Below are 21,260 nucleotides of genomic sequence, written 5' to 3' on the forward strand. Positions count from 1 at the left end.
TTCACATTGTTTTGAATCAACCATGCATTATCTCATAGCTTCAAGATTTCAATGATGTGATTGTTTATTTTTCAGAATCACATCGTGGGATAGGTATGAAAGGTTGGATCTGGCAAATTGGGCATAAAACAAGTAGAATATTTGGGCCAGATATGGCCAGTTTGAATGCTAAAGGGTTAGACTTTAAAATTAAGCAAGGAAAATAACTCAGCTTACTCCAGTTTGCCTGGCTGACAAAAACACTCTCCTACTTACTCCTACTTTCCAAATGAGTTGTTTGTAGTTATACAGGCATCTAGCTGTAAAAATAATTGTTCCAACAAAATACCATAAGTCCGGAAGTAAAACAGTTAAAAATGTAAAGCTAAACAGATTTGCCTATTAATAAACTTCTCAACTTTTCCATTACCTGCTCTGTTGCCAAGTAACAAGGTCATGGATAGCCTACGGCAGAATAATACACCAGCAGCATGAGAGGTAAACTTAACTCCCAATTTCCTTACTGTATGTGTGTGTTTTGAGTGTGGGGTGTTATGGCTTAGTTAAGCGAAAAGGCTGTGTCTATGACCTTTGAAGTCCTTCTGAGATTGTTGTGATTAATGCAGTTTATATTTAACTCGAACATAACATCTGCACACTGACATCTGAGGGAAAACGTGAGGAGGGGAATTACAGAGGGATGGCAATTTGAGGAAGACTCATTAGCCAACTAAAATAAATACCTCTTGGAACTTCTTAATGTATTAATTATTGTACTCATCTGAAACATTTTCACAGCAGTAACAATAATTGATTCTATTACATGCACAAGGCCTTGAAATTTTCGGGAGATGGTGGTGTAGTTGATTATATTAACTCTTGTAGCTAGCCCACTTATGCGTACCTTTCCTTTGGACACAAAGCTTTTCTTGCGAAGACCTATTGAGACAAGTGAAATTGAAATCGAACCAAATTCGACAAGCACCCATGCCAACCTTCCTTCATTGGACACTAAACTCTGCTTGCTAAGACCTGTTGGGGCAAGTGAAATTGAACAAAATTCGATGACTGGCACCTGTGCCATTGGAGCACTAACAGCTCCATCTGAGCGGGATCACTGCCAGAGCAGCTCTCTGGCTTCCATGCTGGTGGTATGTAAAAAGCACCATTTGAGCGTGGTCGTTGTCAGTACCACCAGACTGGCCATCATGCCGGTGGCATGTAAAAGCACCCACTACACTCTTGGAGTGATTGGCATTAGGAAGGACATCCAAATGTAGAAACTCTGCCAGATCAGATTGGAGCCTGGTGCAGCCATCTGGTTCACCAGTCCTCAGTTAAATCATCCGACCCATGCTAGCATGGAAAGCAGACGTTAAATGATGATGATGATGATGCTATATTTTATCGACCTCGAAAGGATGAAAGGCAAAGTTGACCTCATTGACATTTAAATCAGAATGTGAAGCCAGATGTCATGCCACTAAGCATTTTGTCCAGCTCACTACCTTTAGAAAGAATACTAATATACCATTCTACCATAGGCACAAAGCCTGAAATCTTGGAGAAGGGTGCAAGTTGATTACATTGAACCTAATACTTAACTGATACGTATTACATCAATCCCTAAAAGGATGAAAGACAAAGTTAAACTCAGCAGAATTTGAACACAGAGCATTTTGTCTAGTGTGCTAATGATTCTGCCAGCTTACCTCCTTTGAAGAACTAATAATGCCAGTAAAAGGTAAAGTTACCTTCTCAGGCATGCCAACTCATAAACACCAGTATATTCCCCACCTGGACAGGATGCCAGGAATTGAAACCACAATCTTACGACCATAACTGGTTCAAAAATTCAACCAGTTTTTATGTTGAAACTGGCCAGTGTGACCTTTCACACTTACCCTTAGAGGTCACGTTAGAAGTAAACAACTCCGGTATTGAAATCTTGAAACTATGAGATAATGTGTCATTAATTCAATTTGATGGAATGATCTAAATACTAAAAGGTTAACGAGTAAAGACATTGGCATAAGAGTATCCAATGAGAAAATTTAGAAATATCTTCATGTGTACATAAAAAACAGATAAAATCAGAAAAAACACCCCAACAAACAAGAAAATACCCAGGGTTAATGTTATTGTGCGTGATTCAATACTTTTGTATAATATAATCAAGCCTCTACAGATTGGGGTGTTTTCATTTACTACTAAGAGGGAAAAAAAAATAATAATACTTGTAATATGCTGATGATGAATCAATTAATCAGATACCATATTAAAAAAGAAAAAGTATCAAAGGACTTGTATTTAACCAAAAGAAAGTAATTATAAAGAAATTGATGAAGGGTTATTAAATTGTGTATAAGAAGGTTATAAGTGCAACTGTAGTTTCAGGGTTAAGATGTCCCTTTGTGACCAAATTGTCCCAGATTGTATTTCATTGCATCAGTTGGGATCTGAATCTGGTATTGATCAGTATTGTGGCCAAATGAATAAGAGAACGGTGTCTCATGGAGGGAAATTTGTGTTGAAGCTTCTCTCCACACCTCCTTCTCTCTCTCCCTCTCTTATTCACCCCAGACACATTATATACATGTTAGTATATAGGCAGGCAGGCAGGATAGATAGATAGATAGATAGATAGATAGATAGATAGATAGATAGATAGATAGATAGATAGATAGATAGATAGATAGATAGATAGATAGATAGATAGATAGATAGACAGATAGATAGATAGATAGATAGATAGATAGATAGACAGACAGATAGATAGATAGACAGATAGATAAATAGACAGACAGACAGAGATATATGGTAGACAGACAGAGATATATGGTAGACAGACAGAGATTTATGGTAGACAGACAGATATATGGTAGACAGACAGATATATGGTAGACAGACAGATATTTGTTAAACAGACAGATTTATGGTAAACAGACAGATATATGGTAGATAGGAAGGTAGATAATTTATGTTAGAAAGAAATTATGCCTTAGAAATAATTAAATCACAAGTTTCAGAGAAGTTCTGTCTAGTTGTGTTTAGAACATCACTTCATAAGAGATTCAAACATCACATCAAAAAAGAGAACAAATTAATGAAGTCGGTGGTGCTATGCATTCAGCTCTGTTCTAGATGTAATTATAGATAACTTTTACCATTTGATATCTAAGACAACTTGCTTACATTTGAACATACTTTACAGAAGTGGGCAATTTTGAAAAATTGAATATGATAGTTTTTGGTCATGCATCTATTTACAAATGGATTTCCTCTCTTTCTCTCTCGTCTTTCTATCTGTCTGTTTATCTAACTAGTGAAATACTTCTTTCACATGTATACAAAAAACCATTAGATATAGTTGTACAAATAAGTTATTTAACAATTATATAGAAAGCTACAAGGAAGTAGATGTGTTTGTATTTTCCTATGCATAGCTATGTACACATGTACCAATGATAGAGCTTCTTAAGAGTCATTCAATATGCTAGAAAGAGCAGCCATACACTTTAGATATTGCTGTTTAGATAAATTATTTAACAATTACGTAGAAAGTTACAAGGAAGTAAATGAATTTACATTAATCTACACATCTGTGCCAATGAGAGAGCTTTTTCATAGTCACTCTATCTAATAAGAAGAGCAGCTAAATCTTGAGATCAAATGCTAACGTCTTATACAGAGGATGGCATATTTTACCATGTAGTCCTTGATATTAACAATAAATAAATGCGCCCTTTTAAAGACTAACCAGGCTCATGGGCCCGGTTTCAATGGTGTATGTGTTCCCCAGCTGGACGGGACGTCAGTCCATCACAGCGTTACTCATTTTTGCCAGCTGAGTGGACTGGAGCAACATGGAATGAAGTGTTTTGCTCAAGAACACAACGTGTCGCCCAGTCCAGGAATCGAAACCACAATTTTACAATCATGATGCTGACACCCTAACCACTAAGCCATGCACCTCCACAGTCCTTGATATACTATGCTTAAATAAAAGATAAGATGGATGGTCAAGCATTGTTAACTATTTTGAGACCAGTTCATTTGAAACAGCTCCTACTTCTGTGACATGAACTTACTGTTTATAAAGTGATCTAAAGTATAATCTTCCATCAAAATTTTATATTAATTTGTTTAAGAAATCAGCTTCATGAGAAAATTTTACTATTTCGAAAATTAGTTGAAACAAAAGTAGAATATGTCAAAAGAAATATGGTAACAAATGGGTTAGATAGGTCTATTTAATCAGAGTTGAAACATAACCCTTGTAAGGAAGCATCTACTTGGTCACTCAGCCAGTTAGAAATGGTAGTCAATCTCTCTCTCAAATTACAAGCTAATAACTTGAAGGAAGAACACATTAAACAATGTAGTTTTAGATCATCATCATCATCATCGTTTAACGTCCGCTTTCCATGCTAGCATGGGTTGGACGATTTGACTGAGGACTGGCGAACCAGATGGCTGCACCAGGCTCCAATCTGATCTGGCAGAGTTTCTACAGCTGGATGCCCTTCCTAACGCCAACCACTCCGAGAGAGTAGTGGGTACTTTTACATGTCACTAGCACAAGGGCCAGTCCAGCGGCACTAGCAACGACCTCGCTCAAATTTTTTGTTCAAGTGCCAGTAAGGCGATGCTGGTAATGATCACGCTCAAATGTTTATTTTTACGTGCCACCAGCACGGAAGCCAGACAACTGCTCTGGCAGTGATCCCACTCAGATGGAGCTGTTAGTGCTCCACTGGCACAGGTGCCAGTCATCGAATTTGGTTAACCAAATAATTTGTTTTAAATGTTTGTAGATAATAACAGTGAATGTGCATGGCTTAATGGATAGAGCATTGATTTCACAATCACGAGGTAGCGAGTTTGATTCCTGGACCGGGCTGTGTGTTGTGTTTTTGAGCAAGACACTTTATATCATGTTGCTCCAGTTCACTCAGCTGTAGAAATGAGTTGCAACATCATGCCAAGCTGTATCAGCCTTTGCCTTTCCCTTCGGTAACATCGGTGGTATGGAGAGAGGAGGCTGGAGAGGGGTGGCATGGAAAGTGGTGGCATGGAGAGGGGTGGCTTAGGCTACTTTGCCTAGACTTCTGCATCAGAGGGTAACTTTCTAAGTGCATTCCCACTGCCCTTCATGACTGAAGGGGGTCTCCTCTTTCAGATGACTAATAACTCACAGAGAATTCAATTACTGTGAGAAATTATATTTAATGCTTTGGAAAATTTTTTCTTCTTCAAAGAGATACAAGTTTATAGAGCATTGTTTGAGTTGCTTGCCAAGAAGCATACTTTTTTTTTTATTCTAACTACTGTTTTATTTCATTACTGCAAAGAATATGATTTTATTTCTGTCATATATATTGTCTTAGTCATTATATCGTGGCCATGCTGGGGCACCACTTCAAAGAGTTTTAGTTAAACAAATTGACCTTGGTACTTTTTTTAAGTATTATTACTATTACTTATTTTATTAGTCTCTATTGTCAAACTGCTATGTTTCTGGGTTTATAAATAGACCAGCACCAGTTGCCAAGTTGTGGGTGGAAGACAAACAAAAATACACACAAGTGTGTGTGTGACTAGTTTCTTTCAGTTTTCATCTACCATATCCACTTACAAGGCTTTGGTCAGCCCAGGGCTATAGTAGAAGACACTTACCCAAGGTGTCAAATGATGGGACTCAACCTGGAACTATGTGGTTGTGAAGATTTATCTTTTTTAAAGGTCAAATAATTTTGTTTTGTTAAAATTGTAATGAGATTTGTATATATTAAGTCTAAGCATAAAAGAAAAAAAAATCTAAACACACACATATATATATATATATATATTTATAAATAAACACAGACATTAATACAACAGAATACAATAAAGAGGAGAATGGAAAATGTCCTCAATTTTGCTTCTTGCTTAATTCTATTGTTATATCTTGTTTATTTTTGTATTCTTTGAACTATCCTAGTTTGACTACAATTGCAACAAAATATATTAACGACTGGTTAAAAATTATAGTGAATATTAGAGAAACAGGTGGTGGTGGTTGTGTTGTCAAAAATTATGTCATAAGTTTAGAAGTTAGGGTTAGTTTGTATGCTTTATTATAAGTGAAGGAACGTGGCTTAGTGGTTAGGTGTATTCAGCTCATTATCATAAGATCATGAGTTTGATTCCTGGTGGTGTGTTGGGTTCTTCAGTAAGACACTTTATTTCATGTTGCTCCAGTCCATACATCAAGCAAAAATGAGTTATACTTGTAATTCAGAAGGGCTAGCCTTGTCATGTTCTGAGTCACACTGATTCTCCCTGAGAACTATTCTAAGGGTATGTGTGTCTGTGGAGTGCTCAGTACTAGGACAAAATCCCTGCCAAGGACAAAATCTGCCGCCCACCACTGAACAAAATCCCCTTGTAGTCAATATACCCTGGGATATTGCTCTTTCTTTACAATAAAATTATTTTATGAAAGTGAAATTTTATAAAAGAAAATTTAGATATTTATTATTGATTAGAACAATAATAATTTTGTCCATGAGATATTTTGTCCTGATACTGGAGTACTCAGCCACTTGCATGTTTTATGAGTGACCAAATCAAATGGAACACTCATCGACGTAATCAATGGAGTGCCAGTAAGAGGAGTCAGATATTTACGAATTGTCCTTTCATCTGAAAGAGAAAGAAGTTCTTGACTCGCATTGTTAAAGATGATGAAGAACATCCCATGGGAGACAAAGAAGGTGCACAGTGTGTTCAGTGGTGACCAATCAGTCTGATGTGTGCTTGGAAGGATGTCACAGGTTGCACACTTGTGATCTGCCAGGGCTGAAGACAAAGAGTTCACGCTGGACTTATGGAGTTCATGTTCTCTTTGTGCTCCTTGAATTCTGTTCTGTTTTTGGGAGGTGGACACTTCTGTTGGTGCAACTTTGCTAGGCAGCACAATCTTGCGCTCATTTCCCAGGTATCAGGGCTGATCTCAAAGCTCTTTGATGAGGTTTTGAGTAAATCCTTGAAATGCTTTTTCTGTCCACCTTGTGTGTTTGCCTTATTCCATTTCATTGTAAAACAGTCTCTTGGAGTGTCATGCCAAGTATTCAAACCCCGTTAGCACGTGAATTGAGTACTAAACCAATTCTATTATTTCTTAAGATATTTTGAAGATCAAACAGAATGCGTGGAAAGTTTCTAAAAAAGTGTGTTAAATTCTAAAATTTAGAAGAAACAAAATAATGTGAATGTATGGTTAAGAGGCTTGCTTCCCAACCATGTGGTCTTGGGTTCAGTTCCACTTCATGGCAACTTAGGAAAATGTCTGTTACTACAACCTAAGGTTGGCTAAAACCTTAAGAGTGATTTGGTACACAGATACTGAAAGAAACCTCCTGTAAAGAGAACAAAATTGCAGGAGAACAAAGAGAACATGAACTTCACAAATCCAGAGTCTTCAGCCCTGGCAGACCACAATGAGAGTCAAGAATATCTTTGTCCCACTACCACTGCTTGACAACCAGTGATAGTTATGTTTATGTCCTCATACATTATTAACAATTCAGTGAAAGAAACTGATAAAATAAGTACCAAACTTGAAAAATAAAAACTAGGGATGATTCCTTCAACTAATCCCATCAAGGTGGTGCTCCAGCAAGGCCACAGTCTAATGACTGAAACAAGTAACAGATAAAAAGTAAGCAGACCTATTGCTACGATTGTGTATTTGTTATTATAGCTTACTCTTTTATTCTTTTACTTGCTTCTGTCATACGATTGCAGCCTTGCTGGAGCACCACGCTAAAGGATGTTAGTCAAAGAAATTGATCCTTGTACTAACTTTGAGTTTTGGACATTTTCTATTGATCTCTTATTACCAAAGTGTTAAAATTGCCAAGCAGTGGGGACAAACACAACACATACATATATCTATTACATATATAATGAATAATATGTGTGTGTGTATATATATATATTGAGTGAAGGCGCGTGGCTTAGTGGTTAGGGCATTCTGCTCATGAACATAAGGTTGTGAGATCAATTCCCGACAACACGTTGTGTCCTTGGCAAGACACTTTATTTCACGTTGCTCCAGTCCACTCAGCTGGCAAAAATGAGTAGTACCTGTATTTCAAAGGGCCAGCCTTGTCACACTCTGTGTTATGCTGAATCTCCCCAAGAACTACGTTAAGAGTAAACGTGTCTGTGGAGTGCTCAGCCACTTGTACGTTAATTACACGAGCCAGCTGTTCCATTGATCGTATCAGCTGGAACCCACGTCGTAATCCACGGATTGCTCCTTCATGTATATATAGCATAATATATATCATCATATACACATATTGCATGTCTGTGTTTATCTTTTGCTTGTTTCTGTTATTAGACTGCAGTCATATTGAGGCACCTCTTTGAAGAATTTTAGTTGCAGGAATCTACTCCAGTACTTATATTTTTAAGCCAGGTACTTATTCTGTTGGTCTCTTTTGTCAAACCACTAAGTTAAGATGTAAACACACCAACACCACATGTCAAGTAGTGGTGGGTAATGAACATAGACACAAAGATAAACATGCACACATAGAGACAGATAGACAGACAGACAGATATCATCATCATCATTTAATGTCCATCTTCCATGCATGCATGGGTAGGACGGTTGACAGGCTACTGTGTCTGTTTTGACAGGGTTTTCATGACTGCATGCTCTTCCTAATACCAACCACACTGCAGAGTAGACTCAGTGCTTCTTACATGGTACAAGTTAATTTCTTTATTAACCATGAGGTTGAGAAAAAGAGGGGACGATACAAGGACAGAAAAAACAAACATTGGGGTCAGGGTATCAAATGAGACGAAACATATGAATAAGCAAACAATTAAAATATATACAATTTAAAGGCAAGGTTAGTTTTGGCATGATTTTTACAGCTGGATGCCCTTCCAGATGCTAACCACTTTACAGTGTGGACTAGATGCTTTTCCTGTGGCACCATTAATTATATATATATATATATATATATATATATACACATGGTGGGCTTCTTTCATTTTCTATCTACCAAATCCACTCACAATGCTATAGTAAAGACATTTATCTCAGGTGCAATGCAGTGGGACTGAGCCCAGAACAATGTTGAAGAACAAACTGTTTACTACACAGCCACGGTTGTGCTGCCTGTGTGTGTGTGTGTGTGTGTGTGTGTGTAAATTAGTATAGACTGCGAATTAGTATAAATTAGTATAGAACGCAATGTTTTACCAAAACGGAAAACTATAATTGTCACTAAATATGAGAAGGGTGTTAGAATACCTACATTGCTAGAAACAAGATCTAAAAAGTTCTAATGCTGTAGTTAAAGCACATAATTGTATATATATATATATACACACACACATATGTGTGTGTTTATGCGTGTGTGCGTGAGGCAGAAGGCGAGAGGTTACTTCCACACAGTTTTTGACTGCCAAGTTCACTCAAGTCATTAATCAGCCAAGGGCTATAGTAGAAAATATTTACCCAATATGCCACACAATAGAACAGAGCCCAAAACCATGCGTTTGTGAAACAAACCTTAACCACATACCCATGCCTAAACCTTTATGAATAACATAAAGAACAACAAGAGGCTTAAATACAAGTGTAAATTTTCTAAAGCCTTAAATCATATTTTTTTTAAATATCTGAGAAGCACTGAGAAACCTCTAGTGGAGCACCAGTGCAAGGGAAAATATTGTTTGAAGAATCCTCAGTAATCAACATTCCAGTTTAATTACTGCGTTCCTTTTTTTTTTTTTTACTTCCTCTCTCCTATTTAAATTGAATTCATGAACCAACTGAACCAATAAGCTAGATTTATTTAACTGCATGAGTTGTTCTGATTATTATCATCATCATTATTATTATTATTATTGTTGTTATTTTGTTTCTTTTGTATACAAAGAAGCCTCAGTAGTGAAATTTCAGGAATTCTATGCTTGAACATATGTCAGGATAAAAATCAAAATAATCAAGTACTTTAACCAACTCAGTCACGCATGCACTAAAATACACTTCTATACAGGGGATTTCTGTTCTATTTCCTTAATCACTGGGCTATGCACAAACACACACACATATACATACATACATACATACATACATACAGACAGACAGACAGACACACATACATATCCATGGCCTCTGGAGACCAAGAGATGCTTACTATTACTTATATACAAGCACACATAACTATGTATATCTATTTACATATATCCTTATACACATGTACAACCACTGATGTGCATAGCTCTATCTATCTATCTATCGTCATTTTAACGTCTACACATTTCCATACTGGCATGGGTTGGACTGTGTTTATGGAGGCAGTCTCTCTCCAGCCTGATGCCCTTCTGATCGTTAACACTCACCTATCATATTTCCAAAGTAACATTGCCCCATGACCAGGCATGTTTTTGTAAAATACTGGAAATGAAGCTCTCTGCTTGTATTACAGAGATACTTGTATACAGCTATTACCTCGTTGTCAAGGCAAGAAGACACACACAAAAAACCCCAATACGTACACATACTCAGATACAGAAGAGAACACACACACACACACACACGTTTGTATGAATGTATGTGTGTGTGTGTGACACACTTCTTTCAGTTTCTTATTTCTTTATTGCCCACAAGGGGCTAAACATAGAGGAGACAAATAAGGACAGACAAACGGATTAAGCCGATTACATCGACCCCAGTGCGTAACTGGTACTTAATTTATCGACCCCTAAAGGATGAAAGGCAAAGTCGACCTCGGCGGAATTTGAACTCAGAACGTAGAGGCAGACGAAATACCTATTTCTGTATTGCCCACAAGAGGCTAAACATAGAGGGGACAAACAAGGACAGGCAAACGGATTAAGTCGATTAAGTGCGTAACTGGTACATTTAATCGACCCCGAAGATGAAGGCAAAGTCGACCTCGAATTTGAACTCAGAACGTAACTCAGACGAAATACCTATTTCTATTACCCCCGGGCTAACACAGAGGGGACAAGCAAGGACAGACTAGGTAATAAGTCGATTACATCGACCCCAGTTCGTACTGGTACTTAATTTATCGACCCGAAGGATGAAAGGCAAAGTCGACCTCGGCGGAATTTGACTCACAACGTAACGCAGACGAAATACCTATTTCTTCATTACCCACAAGGGGCTAAACACAGAGGGGACAAACAAGGACAGGCATAGGTATTAAGTCGATTACATCGACCCCAGTTCGTAACTGGTACTTAATTTATCGACCCCGAAAGGATGAAAGGCAAAGTCGACCTCGGCGGAATTTGAACTCACAACGTAACGCAGACGAAATACCGCTAAGCATTTCGCCCGGTGTGCTAACGTTTCTGCCAGCTCGCCGCCTTCTTTCGGCTTCTTTCGGTTTCTGTTTACCAAATCTACTCAAAAGGGTTTGGTCGGCCCATAAGCATGATAGTGGATATGTGTTCAAAGTGCGACACAGCAGCAGAATCGAACCCGGAACCACGTGGCTAGGTAGCAAACTTCCTACCCACACAGTCACGTCGCGTTAAGTATTTTGCTCGAGAACACGACGCTGCAGCTGCCTGGTGATTGAAACCACAATCTCACGAGCATAACTGCTACGCTCGAAACTCTAAGGCCACGCGCCTTTACTCTGTGTGTGTGTGTGTGCGTGTGCGCGCGCGTGTGTGTGTGTGTGTGTGTGTGTGTGTGTGCGTGTGAGTGTGTTGTGTGAAAAAGTATGTCAAAGTATATACCTAGGTCTCCATATCGTTTATTGAGCAGACAAAGAAACATTCCAGAATCAGCAGAATTTCTCATTTCGGTTCATATTTCAGTGTGGGCGGATAGTTTTAATTTCCTTCAACATGATCGTGATGATGATAATCATCATCATCATCACATCATCATCATCATCATCATCGTAGTCGTTGTCCCCACGACAGATTTGTTTATTTAGTTTCATATACTAAGATTACAGTATTATCAAGACTTATCTCCAAGCAAACGATGAATGCATCTACGTAGACGTGTGGTTATGCGTATGCCTCTCTCTCTCTCTCTCCCTCTCTCTCTCACAAATATACACACACAGACACCACACACACACACACTGTTGAAGGGTAGCCTTCTGGTTTTTCTAAACAAGGGGTATTCTAAACCCAATATTTACATGCTACTGCTTGTAGTTTTGTCTGCTTCAAGCTCCTCCATTCCAATATATATATATGTGTGTGTTTGTGTGTAGAAGGTTGAAAAGGGACACACGAGTTGATATATATATATATATATATATATATATATATATATATATATATATTATATATATAATATGGAAAAAGTCAAGGTAGAAAATGCTAAAATAATTTTATAAACAACCTTTCAGTACCGGTTTCAGTCATTGAGACTTTTCAACTGTAAGTGTGGAAAATAATTAAATTGTGGAAAAATTAAAAAGTTTTTTGAAAGAATATATTTGCATAGTATTCAAATACAAGGGGTATTTTCCTTGTTTCTGCCTGTCTGTCACTCTTGTGGGTTCACCCATGATTATGACCCTAGAATCGATCTATTGCATTTCAATCTGTTTTAGGGTTGGGGTTAGGGGTTAAGGTATCTTTTTTCTTCACAAATGTAAATAAACCCAATCTGTTTCTTAAACGAGAGACATATTCATACGGCACAGAATGTTTTTGACCTCAATGGACGTCAATGATTGGTTGAAATTGCAGAAATTGAAGAAAAAGAACAACAAATATCTTACAAACTATAGAATTTTCTCAATAAAGCCAAGAGAAAAAGATGTTTTATAAACACATTCTACCAGTATACGAAGTTTAAAATTTTAGCAATTTTGATGTGTGTGCTTGTGTGTGGTGGGGGTTGATTACATCAATCCCAGTACTTGACAGGTACTTTATTTTATCGATCCCAGAGCGAAGGATGGTAAATCAAAGATCGACAAGATGTGAACAAAACTTATATTTAAAAAATGTTTAATCACACCCTCCTATTATTCTTTTATTCGGTTACTTGTTTCAGTCACTAAATTGCGGCCATGCTTGAGCATCGCCTTGAAGGGTACGAGTCAAATAAATAGGCCCCAGGAATATTCTTAAAGCCTAAAACTTATTCTATCGGTCCATTTGGCCGAATCGCTAGATTACAGGGGACGTAAACATACCAACACCGGTTGTCAGGTGGTGATGGGGGGACAAGCTCAGACACAAAGACACATATACACAGATATGTGTGCGTATGTGAGTATATATCTATCTATACATATATATATATTAAGGTTAGATAAAGCCTGTTTATGGGATTACCTTAGGTTTCACGTCCATGATGGGTTTAGCTTATGGCGTATCATCAGATCCCAAAACCTGTTTGCTTAAGTTCTCTACGCCATAAAGCTAACCTATTCAAGGACAGACAAACGGATTAAGTCGATTACGTCGACCCCAGTGCGTAACTGGTACTTATTTAATCGACCCCGAAAGGATGAAAGGCAAAGTCGACCTCGGCGGAATTTGAACTCAGAACGTAACGGCAGACGAAATACGGCTACGCATTTCGCCCGGCGTGCTAACGTTTCTACCAGCTCGCCGCCTTTTGTGAGCTATATATGTATATCATCATCATCGTCATCATCAACACCATCACCACTACTACCACCACCACCACCACCACCACCACCATCAACTTCCTTATGTGTTCGTCCTAATGGCCTTCTCTTCCTTACTCAACCTAGCCTGAAGCACCTAACATTAAGTACTGCACTAAGCAAGAGTGTGATTTGGCGAAGAGATTCCATTTCCTCCTCCTCCTACCACCACTTCCACCACCACCACCACCGCTACCGCTACCAACACCTTCACTGCCATCTGACCTAACAAAGGGCAAAGCCACTGAGTAACTAAAATTCAGATGGCCTAACATGTTGTCTACATTCCACACAAGCTCAGAATGCCAGAGAACAAGAGCAATGGTTTCAGTCACTAACTAACTGCCATGTACTACCATCCACTTCTCTCTCTCTCTTTCTCTCTCTCTCTCTTCCTCCCCCCTCTCTCTCTGTCTAATTCTTGTTCTCACTCACTCACGTACACATACATACACTTTGTAAAACAATAAGGCAACTGTTGTGGATTTGATCATTATAGTTGTTACTGTTGCTTTTATCTGTTTATTTGAAAGATCTTATTTATATAATCCTTCTCATTCTTCTATTTCCCTCTTTCTCGACTCCTCTTGCACTACCCCCCTCTCTCTCTCTGTCTCTGTCTCTTTATCAGTCTCTCAGCTTCTTGTTCATGTTCTATGGCTGTTTAATAAATTACACCTAAACTGTGTAATCGCGGACCTACACTTATACAAACATAATACTGTATACACGCATACTTATAACAAACTGAAACACACACAAATATCGTTATATATATATGTTTCCTTATTACCGACAAGGGGCTAAACAAGGACAGACAAACGGATTAAGTCGATTACATCGACCCTAGTGCGTAAATGGTACTTAATTTATCGACCCCGAAAGAATAAAAGGCAAAGTCGACCTCGGCGGAATTTGAACTCAGAACGTAGCAACGGGCGAAATACCTGTTTCTTTATTACCTACAAGGGGCTAAACATAGAGGGAACTAACAAGGACAGACATAGGTATTAAGTCGATTACATCGACCCCAGTGCGTAACTGGTACTTAATTTATCGACCCCGAAAGGATGAAAAGCAAAGTCAACCTCGGCGGAATTTGAACTCAGAACGTAGCAATGGGCGAAATACCGCGAAGCACTTCACCCGGCGTGCTAATGTCTCTGCCAGCTCGGCACAGGAGTGGCTGTGTGGTAAGTAGCTTGCTGACCAACCGCATGGTTCCGGGTTCTCATTCCACTGCGGGACGCCTTGGTCAAGTGTCTTCTACTATAGCCCCGAGTCGACCAAAGCCTTGTGAAGGGATTTGGTAGACGGAATCTGAAAGAAGCCTGTCGTATACATATACATGTGTGTGTGTGTCTGTTCCCCCACCATCACTTGACAACCGATGTTGGCGTGTTTACGACCCCCGTAACTTAGGGGTTCGGCAAAAGAATGAAGTCCGATAGAATAAAGTACAAGGCTTACGAAAAATAAGTCCCGGGGTCGATTTGTTCGATTAAAGGGCGATGCGCCAGCGCAATCGCAGTCAAATGACTGAAACAAGTAAAAGGTTAAAAGAATATACATACACATATATACACACACACATGTATATATATATATATAATATATATATATATATATATATATATATAGTGTGTGTATATATATATATATATATATACACCTATATATATACATATATACACGCATATACATACGTATATATACACACATATACATATATATATATATATATATACATAGATACATACATATATACACGCATACATATACAAATACACATGTATATATGCATATATATCTATATATACATATGTAAATATACATATATATATATATATATATATATATATATATATATATGAGGGTATATATATATACCCTCGGTAACTGCATGTAAAAGTTTCGCACATGTATGTGTGAGTGTGCGCGTGTGTGTAGTACAACAGTTGAGAATATTCTTTTATAGATAGATACATCTGATATACAGATAAAAATATAGTTATATGTGTATATACACACATGCATACACTTATATATCATCATCATTTTAGTTGTCCTACGTCCACACCAGCCTTAACAGGGATTTGATGGTTGAATAATGCTATGCGAAACCTCCAACCTCATTTGCACCGTTAGCACGCCGGGCGAAATGCTTAGCAGTATTTCATCTGCCGCTACGTTCTGAGTTCAAATTCCGCCGAGGTCGACTTTGCCTTTCATCCTTTCGGGGTCGATTATATAAGTACCAGTTACGCACTGGGGTCGATATAATTGACTTAATACCTATGTCTGTCCTTGTTTGTCCCCTCTATGTTTAGCCCCTTGAGGGTAATAAAGAAATAGGTATTAACGACGGGCATCCATTATAATATCTCTCGCTTGTCTTCTGTCGTCCTCTTTTTCACCAGCACATAGTCATTATCCTCATCTCCATATAGTTATTGCTATGTGGTACTTCAGTACTTATGAGTTTGATCAAAAGAACTCTTCATCAGATCCACATAGCGCTTCTTCAACTCGCCAATTGAACTTCAGTCAATTATAGTATAACTAGCTGTATGTCACTCTGCAGAGAAGCCAAAATTGGGGGCATACATATCACATGTTCCAGCTACTGCAGCTAGTAACGAGTGAATATATCTTCAAAACTTTCGCAGATGGTCTTTGCGAGTATTTCAATATATGACAAAGGTTCTTCCTATGAAGCAACAGTCCAATCAATCACCCTAAGGCCAAAAAACACCAAGAATAGTTTGATAGGAACTCATATTATTCACAACTTGCTTAAGAACATGTACAAGGAACATCGAGCAAAATTATGCTGCCCTTCGTCCGTCGATTCAAAAGCGATGTCAAGTGACTCGGAAGAGGGTGCAAAAATGAATATGGGGCATGCAGAATGAGTTATGGACGAAAAACTTACATGAAACCCCTCACTGACCAAAATAACACACATTGGTTTTATGAGTACTGCCGTAACCGGCCCAGTAAAATGCTGTGTGACTCCTTTAAAAACAGCAGATAGCCAAACATTTCTGAAGGATCCGTGCAATTTTCGGCATGGTCTGAACATTCTGAACCGTATGTAACCAGTACATTGGCACAGATATTATTATCTTTGAGGAACTCCCACGATCTCTGACCCCCTTGTGATATTCCAAAATGTTTTCGACTGACTTTTCTCTTACTGACAAGTCACCTAACGTTGACTACACACGCATTCATTTGCGCATATATATTTATATACATATTTACCCTCTCTCTCTCACACACACACACACACTTATATGTAAATGTATGCATGTATATATGCGTATATATATGTTTCTTTACTACCCACAAGGGGCTAAACATAGAGGGGACAAACAAGGACAGACAAGCGGATTAAGTCGATTACATCGACCCCAGTGCGTAACTGGTACTTAATTTATCGACCCCGAAAGGATGAAAGGCAAAGTCGACCTAGGCGGAATTTGAACTCAGAACGTAGCGACGGGCGAAATACCGCGAAACACTTCGCCCGGCGTGCTAACGTCTCTGCCAGCTCGCCGCCTTGTAATATGCGTATATATAATATACCCACCCCGCACGCACACATACATACATAACTATATGTAATATGCACACATTATGGACAGGCAGATCGATCGATACAAGTGTGTATGTCTGCAGTTAAGGAGAAAAATATTGCACGAAGTCTCAAGCATCACAAATACTTTTTTTTCTTTTTCGTTTCATGTTAACGGGAGGAAACCAGGGGAAGCAGTAAGTGAGAAAGGAATCCACAAAATATGAAGAAACCTGCAGGGTACCCCGTGTTTTAAGGCACCGGCAGCCTAACAGCATAAACAGTCGTAAACCGAAGTCACAGACTGCTGGGATCTTCATGGATACAGGCGTACATACATAAGATATGTTACCTTGGTAACATGATTAATATTCAATGTACGACTAGTTAAGATGTCTAGGCTAAGGGTACTGGGTATATAAGGCGGTGAGCTGGCGGAATCGTTAGCACGCCGGGCGAAATGCTTAGCGGTATTTCGTCTGCCGTTACGTTCTGGGTTCAAATTCCGCCGAGGTCGACTTTGCCTTTCATCCTTTTGGGGTCGATAAATTAAGTACCAGTTACGCACTGGGGTCGATGTAATCGACTTAATCCTCTTGTCTGTCCTTGTTTGTCCCCTCTGTGTTTAGCCCCTTGTGGGTAGTAAAGAAATAGGTATTTCGTCTGCTGTTACGTTCTGAGTTCAAATTCCGCCGAGGTCGACTTTGCCTTTCATCCTTTTGGGGTCGATAAATTAAGTACCAGTTACGCACTGGGGTCGATGTAATCGACTTAATCTGTTTGTCTGTCCTTGTTTGTCCTCTCTGTGTTTAGCCCTTTGTGGGTAGTAAAGAAATAGGTATTGGGTGTATGTCGAAGAATGATAAGAAGAAGAAAGTTTACAGAAGTTTATGGAATTTTACTGCTTCGTTTAACAATGAAATGTCTTACTGCTTTGAAAAGCAAAGCACATACTATGTAAGACATGTATGCGCACCTGGTTCTTTGATGCTATATTATAAGGCAATCTATGCTTGCACGGAGAAAAATGCATCGGTAACACTCTGTCAATGTGAGTGTATACATACGTACATAAATACATACAGACTGCGCGTGGGCGTGTCCACATATTTTGTAATTATGATTATTTTTCGAGGTTTCGAAGTGAGTCCGATTTTCTTTAGACTAGTTACTATGTATTCTGTTCTGTCTTTATGAGTCATATTGCTACATATATGTATATATATATATATATATATATTATATATATATATACACACACGTGCGCGCACAAACACATACGATTTCTTAATTTGCAGCCTACTTTTGGTCTTGCAATGGTTCAGACAAATTCATAGAAAAATATTGATCTCAGTGAAGTGTTTCATGCTTAAATATGAATTCATATTTTACATATGTGTGAACTCACACATATTGAACCATAGACATGCAAACGTATTATCTCCGATATAAAAATTTAATAAAACGTTATTGATGTTTAAAGAAGCAATACAATTGTTAATAATAAAAAAAAATATTGACAGAATTAGGCGTGGGATAGAAGTTAATGCCATAGGGAATTGAAACCTGGTCAAGGTATTTATCAAAAGAATTGAAACTATTGAACCTTTATTTTTCATTTATTTTAGTCATTGGACTGCTGGAACACCAGCTTGAAGGCTTTAATCAAACAAATCGACCCCAGTACTACTTTATTTATTTATATATAAGTCTTATTGAAACGTTAACGCAGAAACGTTAACGCGCCGGGCGAAATGCTTTGTGGTATTTCGTCTGCCGCTACGTTCTGAGTTCAAATTCCGCCGAGGTCGACTTTGCCTTTCATCCTTTCGGGGTCGATAAATTAAGTACCAGTTACGCAGTGGGGTCGATGTAATCGACTTAATCCTCTTGTCTGTCCCCTCTATGTGTAGCCCGTTGTGGGCATTAAAGAAATATATATAAGTCTTATTTATTGTATCAGAGTTTTTCTTTTCTTTGTTGAACCGCTAAATTACAGGGACGTTAACAAATCAACACCAGCTGTCCAGTCATGGTTGGGGAAAAGACACAAACAAAAAGACACACATACACATACAAGGCGGGCTTCATTCAGTTTCCACCTGCCAAATCCACTCACAAAGCTTTGGTTAACCCGGAGCTATAGTAGATGACACTCGCTCACGGTAGTCCACGATATGAATATTTGGCAGTTACTTTTAACAGGTCAAGTAACTGTGCAGAGCAAGGCTTGGGCAACCTTTTTCAAAAAGTGAGCTGCGCGAAACACGGTTCATCATCAGGTAAACCACACAACGAAAAAGATTCATTCTAAGTTTTCGTTAGGCATGCCACTCAAAAAGTCTCGCGGGCCGCAGTTTACTCACGACTGGTGTTTTCTCGATGACTGTCGCTGTTGTTTTCATTTCAAAGTCAGGCTTAAACATTAGAAATACCATGTACTGACCTAGTATATCAAGTCTGCAATATTCTATTTGATATTTCAAATTCCTCGGGAGGTATGTTTAACATTCAGTGAAAGTAATTTTAGTGTGTGAAGTGCAGTGAAGCAACTAGAGCACGTCCTATCATCTTGTTGGTTTTTCAGGCTTTATCGACATTAGATCTTAAAAAATGTAAGGGCTAAAAAATAAGAAATCAATAGATACAAAGTGTGATTTTGTTAGGTTTAGTTTGTCAAATGCATCTGTGAAGCTGTGCAGCCTAGTGCTTCGGCTGTTGCACTCACGGTCGCAAGATCTTGGTTTGGATTCGCGGACCGAGTGGTGCACGTGTGTGTGTGACATCTCTCCACCACAGCTTGACGCCGATTTTGATGTGTTTGCGCCTCCGTAACTTAGCGGTACTGCAAAAGTGGCCAATACAATTGTACCAGGGCTTTAAAAAAATATACTGAGGATCAATTCATTCGATTCCCGGACCAGGTGTTCTTGAGCAAAACACTTCATTTCACTTTGCTTAGTCCACTCAGCTTTAAATTACTAACCCTACGACGGAGAAATGGTTTGATCTCGGTCATTTACGCGCCATGGAAACCTGGTAACCGATTCTATGAGTCCTTGGATACGAGACATTAATGTCTAGGGAAGTGATTTTCAACGTGGGGCATAGGCCCCCTGATGAAGACTGGGAAAATTGTGGTGGGGATTGGTGCCATAGTCGCCAGGCACAAGGTTCTCATTACAAGTGATTCCTTATTTTTTTCATAGACAATAATGTACTTTTTTTGAGTCGTGGCTGAACCACATGGTTACTGGTTCAGTCCCACTGCGTGATACTTTGGGTAGATGTCTTTTACTCTAGACTCGAGCCGACCAAAGCCTTATGAGTGGATTTGGTAGACGGAAACTGAAAGAAGCCCGTCATATATATATATATATATATATGTGTGTGTGTGTGTGTGTGTGTGTGTGTGTGTGTGTGTGTGTGTGTGTGGTGTGTGTGTGTGTGTGTGTGGTGTGTGTGTGTGTGTGCGAGTGTGTGTGTGTGGAGAAAGAGTGAGAGAGAGGTGGAGAGACTGTAGACTTACGGATTGGTGTTTTTTGTAAACGCACATTTTGAGCTTTTCTGTTTAGATATGTGCATAAAACTCGTTCTCAACACGGAACCTTCATTAATTAACGTGTGTGTGTGTGTGTGTGTGTTTCGTTCAGGTATATTAGCAAAGGAATATAATAAGCATTGGCGATAAATTGTAAAATCCAGTTGACAATCCCTCATCTGTCATATCGTCCGTAATACGGTGAACCAGCGGCTTGCCCATTGAAACCTATAAGCAAATGCGCAATTGTTCACAAAACTACGTTGTAAATAAGAATTTAAAGTATTTATTTTAGAATATTTGAAACATACGTAGTTTAAATCTAGTCAGTAGATTAAAAATAGTTTCAGGAAGAAAGTCAATTGTAACTACGTTTTAAATTGAACTGTTCTGAAGCTTGAACAGTTGAAAGGCGAACACTATACTAAAGAAATATAGGTGACTGTATTGTATACTTATAAAC

General features: G+C 38.6%; 1 protein-coding gene across 7 annotated transcripts in view; it reads right to left on the reverse strand.

The window, feature by feature from the left end:
* The window catches only part of LOC115223421, a 182,021-nt gene that overhangs the window by 94,358 nt on the left and 66,403 nt on the right, over positions 1-21,260 (reverse strand). The gene's annotated exons all lie outside the window — the stretch shown is intronic.

Source organism: Octopus sinensis, linkage group LG2 (assembly GCF_006345805.1).
Source record: "Octopus sinensis linkage group LG2, ASM634580v1, whole genome shotgun sequence".
Taxonomy (NCBI): Eukaryota; Metazoa; Mollusca; class Cephalopoda; order Octopoda; family Octopodidae; genus Octopus; species Octopus sinensis.